Raw genomic sequence first — 6,462 nt, forward strand, 5'->3', positions numbered from 1 at the left:
TTTGGACTCCTATTATGTTATAAATATACTATTTTGTTACGAAAATCGTTTAATCATTAAAAGAAAATCTCTTTAATCTTTTTACAGAAAATTGAATTTAATATAATTTTTTGCTAAATCATATTCTCTCCTTTATAAATGTTATATTCACTAACTTCTGGCATGTTGATTTTAAGTTACTTAAACGGGTTGACACATGCCTAGTGTTATTAACTAGATGGGGGTTGCCTGTGCTCTGCATGGGCCTGCGGCCAACAATGTTGTTGTGTTTGTCGCATATCACATACATAAGTTTGGAATGTTCTTCAAAATTATGAATCAGACTCTTTGTATCTTCTATAACTATATGGAGCTACGAATGATAAGTTCAAAAATTTTATTAACTCCTCAACAAGGACAATGAGAACATGATTTTCCTACAGGCACTAGGTACTTCATCTTGGCTCACACCAACAAACATGATCACATAAGTTCAACTGACACAATATAAGACATGCACTATTCTCTATCCTTTTTTTCTCTCTCACTTTTGGCTTCAAATTACACAAAAGGGTTCAACACCAATAATATTTTCATACATGTTTCATGCATTTAACAGGATTACAGTAAAAGGAAGCAATACTTCCACTCACATCATATTACCGGTTCATACTTTATTGAAACAAAATTATATACTATAAGATATCCAAAAAATTAAAAAAACATCCCCTGCTGCTAATGTTGAGTAATTGGAGATGAAACCCCATAGGAAGTTGATGTTTATGTTCCATAAATCTTTATTGTCACAAATCTTTGATAAAGCACAAGAGATTAAACATTACCATCTCACAATCTCTGTCTCCCTAAAAGTAAGAAATGAGGAACACATGTGAGGCGAAAAGTAGGTAAATCGTCAATGGATTTGAAGTAAAGAGATACATGGACAATATAAAAGTTAAAATGCGATAGTATCTGCAAGATCAAATACATAATCATAAAATTGAAGTTTTATTAACATCCTGCAACTCCTGGTTCACAAATTATCTAATTACTGAGATCGTTTTACCTTTTTTTATTTTCAAATCAGTGGTGCCTTTCTGGTTGCTTTAATAGAATGTTATTTTCTATCATAAAGTTCAAGAAAACCCAAGTTGACTTCAGCAAAAGAAAAAAGCAGAAATACATAGCTAATCTGATTTGTGGTGCACGTAAGTTTATCATGTCATATCAATCATGTCTAAACAACAAATGAGATTTTTCCTACGCAAACATGTTTAAGTTGCATTTTTATACAAGTATCTGTTGCTCATGAGATTATATTAGTTTAGGCATCTGACTATTCCAAACTGCCGATAGACTGTTACATAAAAAGATTCTTACATGCCTAAAAATTCTTATAGAACAAACATTACCAGTATACTAAAACCAAGTTTATGATTAGTTATTTTTAGATGCATTATCAATTGATCTATTAAGATGCTAAACTAAAATAATTGTCGCAGATTAGGTCGGTACGGGACATATCTACTTAGCCATCGCCTATGCTCTTCAGCACAGTTCATGTCATTCATATCCGTGGAAAATGGTTGTCTCTTGGAAATCAAAACTTTATTATTTTCAAACCTATATTGTTCACAAAAGATGACATAAATTGAAGCCCGTAAAAGCTATAAAAGCATTAGTTGATTTAGGAAAAAGTGTTTTCCCCTTTTTTTTTTTTTACTTCTTCCAGATTAACTATAGTGTACTTAAGTCTTTTCAACTATTACGTTTTCATCTTTTGTTGAGCAGATACAATCTAAGATCAAGTTATTATGTGCACATGTAGAAACAGGTGTAAATCATCCTACTCAAAGACTATGCCTCACCATGCAGAGTCGTGAAAGTAAGTTATAAACATTAGAAAGGAGAAATACCGCATATGTTGAATAAAAAATATTCTTTAGTGACGCATATTACGGTTCACTTTTTATGCAGGTTTAGGTAAAAGGCTACTACGAACTCGTTGGTGCTCTTTCGAACTTTATTTTAAAAGAGTCGCTACCTAAATTTTAGGAAATTAGGAAAATCGATTTTGAAGAGTTTATTCAAATACCGTGAAAAGACCTTTGTAATCCAGTGTTCTAGGTAAGGGTTCTGATGATCCCCTGAGAAAAGTGTTAGGCACCCCAGTATTAAGGATCCATACTATACAGTTGACCTTCAAATTCCAAAGTATGAGTATTTGGCCTAAACAGTCTATTGTGTGTTTGTTTCCCGCATTTAGAAAAGACTGTCATTTTGTAAGTTTGCATACCATTTGAAAAGATTTGTGTATATTCCCTTTACATACAAGGTATCGTAGTTTTTGGATTTATGATATCCGTTTATAAATAGTCCACCTTTTATGTATAAGGAGTATATTTTGGTTTATAAATGAAATGTAAGAAGAGCATTTTGATTTTAAAACTTATGGCATACTCATACTTCGGTCAAGTTAATCCGTTTTGGTACGTTTCAGCCTTACCCGGAGCTCCTTATATTATGATGGTTTTTTGTTTGTACAAAATCGTTTTGTATATTTAGAGGCAGTGCATCTCGACTGTATAAACTTGTCTGTTTAGCCCTTTGATGACCCAATAAATAAAAGAATACGAGTCCCAAACTGGTTTGATTTCAGGAAAAGTGTGCGAGTCCAGTTTTGGTCAAAACAAAATCTGATTCGGTTTCGGTTTTTTTTTTTTTTTTTTTTTTTTAAAAAAAAACCTGAGCTCAGAATTAAAAGGTTTAGCATGACAAGTGAGGGATGGCTCAGTGGTTAAGCACCTCCACCCACGACCGGTAGGTCCTGGGTTCGAGTCACAGTGGAGGGGAAGTGTGGAAACACTATAAATCCTCCTAAATGGGAGGGAAAAAAAAAAAAAAAAAAGGGTTAGCATTCTGAAATTTTATAAACTTGGTATACCAAATGTGTAAAGGATATATGTGGGCTTTGGCCCAAAGTTCTGTTTGTTTAATCCGTCATGTAAAGTCCCTCATATTTTTTATTTTTTTATTTTAAAAAAAGACTTGAAAAATGAGTGAATCTATATCTTCAAAAACTTAAAGGAAAAGAGTTGCCAAGTTTGAGTAACCAATTTGAAATTATTAATACCAAACAAGGTTCTGCCATTTTAAGGTTTTTTGAAAGAAAGCTTATTTGTGTTTATTATACTTAAAAGAAAAACAGTTTTTTAAGTCCAATTTGTATTTAGTTTTAAAATGCCGAATTTTATCGCGGTTTTGTAAATTCGTTCGGGGGCCTAAAGTCATCTAAACGGCATAAGAGCTGTTATCCTAAGACGACTAGTTCAAAACATGAGTTTTCACTATAATATGAGTTTAATACAATTTTTACAAATACATCAACTTAAAACAAATAAACATGAAATAAATAATAGAGTAGAGGTAGGCTAGGGGCGTACCAAACCCCTAATTAGCCATTTTCACCCATGGCTGGGCCTTCTACGCGTCTCGCTATTATTTTTTCTTCGCATACTCTATCCTAATTTGAATAGAAGTCCTATTGGGCCAAAGGCCCAATAGGAGACTGATCTTGACCCGAATGGTCATGCAAGCGGAGGAGGAAAAGGTAAAAAAGAACTCGGTTAGTTTATATATAACCGTCCTTATTACTAAACTAACTAAGGCACACATATGTATATATATAAACAAAACAAGTCATGCAAAAATTCTATACTTGTCCCTCCGTATCTTAAACCGTGGTAACGGTTCATTTTAAGACTTAGTATGGCATAGGGATTGGGTCCTAGCCCCATATTCCCGATGTCGCACAAATTTCAAGGAGTTTCTGTGAACCCCAGGTATGGCTAACACTGACAAGACTTGCACAACCCCGAATTACCATAACCCATCTAAAAATAACCACTCCAGTATAGGACAAAGAGAGAGCATGGGAACTTAAAGTCATGATATAAATCAAAATGCCACAGCAAACACTGATCATTTAAATAATACTAGTCAACCAAGATTAAGAGTCGCAAGATGAGTCAAGTGTCACAGCAACAATGTGTTCCGCAAATATATACTTAGCTTTCAACTTAAACAGGCCTAATTACAAACACTAGTTAAGGAAAAATGTGCTCAAAATAAATTCAAATGATAGTACACTGGTACCTCTTCAAATAGACAGTCTAAGTTAGTATCTTCATTTTAATATACAGCAAACCATATTTAGCTGAACAATTATAACAACTATCTACGAACGCAGTAAACGAACAAAGTTAACATTAATCACATTTTAACCAAACAACTTACCACAGCTATTTAAATAAGCAGCAAACTAACAAGATTAATAACAAGATAAAAATTTACCTTTTTTGGGCACAACCGAGTCAAGAATGGACTTGAAAGAAAAACCTCTTGCTTCCAAACTCGAGCCACAACACCAAAGACAAAGCAAAAAAAAAAAAAATTAGAACTAGAAATGCTTCAAATCTGAGTTTAAAGCCCTAAAAATTATACTTAGCAACTTTAAGTTTGAATTTTTGGTTCAAATCTCAAGTTTTCAATCTGCCGCCCCTTTTTTTTAACCTCTTTTACTCGTGAATGGGGGTTTCTATTTATAGAACCCCCAAAGGAACACTAAAAGCAAAACTACTGATGTGGTACTCCCCAAAAATTACCATTTTTTAACTTAGAACACAACTATACGGTCCAGATCGAAAGATTCATAAAATCAACGGTTCATTCCACCTTAACAGCTTGTAAAATAGATAAAAATAAAGTAATAAACATGGATTGTACCGTTTGGATACAAAATGAGCGAAAAATTGGGCAAAAAGGATGAGCATTCAATGCTCCGTCCTTTTATTTGCATCCACCATACTTGCCGACGCCCTCAGTTCTTCTGTGTATAAATGAGGGAGTATAATACTCATTTTTTGGGTCGGGTCAGCCCCTCTTGGGCTGGACCTGGTCCCATTATTTTTTAAAAAAAAGTTCAAAACATTTTTATATATTTACACGGGTATGTACGCGGATATCATGTGTATATACACTCATAGGGGCGAAACGATTATTTTAGCAAAATAGGTTGATATTTAAAGTAACTTGTCATAGCAAAAAGAAACTAAAACAAGGTCAAACAAATACGTAATTAAATTAAAAGCAACTTTATAACTTATTTTGCAAAAATGGCCTTTAATTGACCCTTAATTAAATGAGGATTGCAATTATAGCCTGCTATTGTAATTAATTGTAGAAATATTCTTGCAATTAACCATTGCACGTGAGGCTAATTTTAACAAAATTAAGACAAATATGCACTAACGTCCTTAATTAATTTTTCCATGGTTTGGACATTTCAATTAAAGCCATTAGGAATTTAGAATTTGCAAAATTGACCCCAGCTATCTTGAACCATGAATTGGTTAACTATGAGGTGGTCATTTATGCAAGGACACAACAATTAAAAACTAATAAACATAAAATTTCAAAACAATTTTTTCAATTAACATAACTATGCAAACATATAAAATTCAAAGCTTGACGGGGTAAGATGGTAAATTCTCTTAATTACTTAAATCCCTTGGATAAAATAAAAAAATTGCCTCATCATCTAATTTCTTTGATTTTGGTTAATTAAATGAACAATTATTTAAAATTGTTCTGTTGTTGATAAATTGAAAAAGTATTTCATAGAAATGCTGTAAAATGTTGTAAAAACGCTGGTAAATTTTTGAATAATTAATAAAGCTTTGAAGGTTCCTCTATTAATTTATAGAAGTAAAATATTGGCCAGAATAATTATGTAAAATCATTCAGATCCTCTATCAGTGGTGCAAATTATTTTATTCATTATCGAAGAACCTCGAGTAATTAAAATAAATCATGAGAGGTCAAAAATCAGGTGTCAACAATGCAAATTAAATTTATATTCCAAAAATATATATACAATGAAAAATCTTTCAACAATGTAGACCCAAAATTTCAGTCAAAAACCATGAAGCTTAGACCTTTCAATTTGATAGACACTACTGTCATTTTTTTAGCTTATAAAAATACTGAAGGTGAAAATAGTAGAAGAATTTACGCTATATAGAAGAGTCGATTGGGGCTCATGTTTTCGTCGTCCGTTTCACTTTAATTGAAAAAAAAAATTGTGGGCCCCATCTCTTCTATATAGTGTAAAACTAATATTTTTTTTAAAATTATGGGCCCCATAATTTTAATTTTCCTACACAAAAAAAAAATTGTGGGCCCCATATATATTAAACAACAACTAATATTAAAAAAATAGTGCAAATTAATAATGTACAAAAAAAAGTGCACCCCATATTAAAAAATCAAACAATATTCATGTAATTTCCAAAGTATTTCATTAAGTCAATAATGATGGATTCATTGCCACGTGCGTATTCGTAGCAAACACTAATATAATAAATTTTTAAATACGGAGCACAAACTACAATGTTATATTAATCGTGTTTTGAACAGAGTATC

At 32.2% G+C, this 6,462-nt stretch overlaps 1 long non-coding RNA gene across 1 annotated transcript; it reads right to left on the reverse strand.

Moving 5' to 3' along the window:
• Positions 1–554: 554 nt before the first annotated feature.
• LOC132604016 (uncharacterized) lies at positions 555–4,917 on the reverse strand. Its single transcript, XR_009568618.1, has 2 exons — positions 4,333–4,917; positions 555–842 (listed from the first exon to the last, which is right to left on the reverse strand). It is a non-coding gene; the product is annotated as an uncharacterized LOC132604016 (long non-coding RNA).
• Positions 4,918–6,462: the final 1,545 nt, after the last annotated feature.

The sequence above is a fragment of the Lycium barbarum genome, chromosome 7 (genome assembly GCF_019175385.1).
Source record: "Lycium barbarum isolate Lr01 chromosome 7, ASM1917538v2, whole genome shotgun sequence".
NCBI lineage: Eukaryota > Viridiplantae > Streptophyta > Magnoliopsida > Solanales > Solanaceae > Lycium > Lycium barbarum.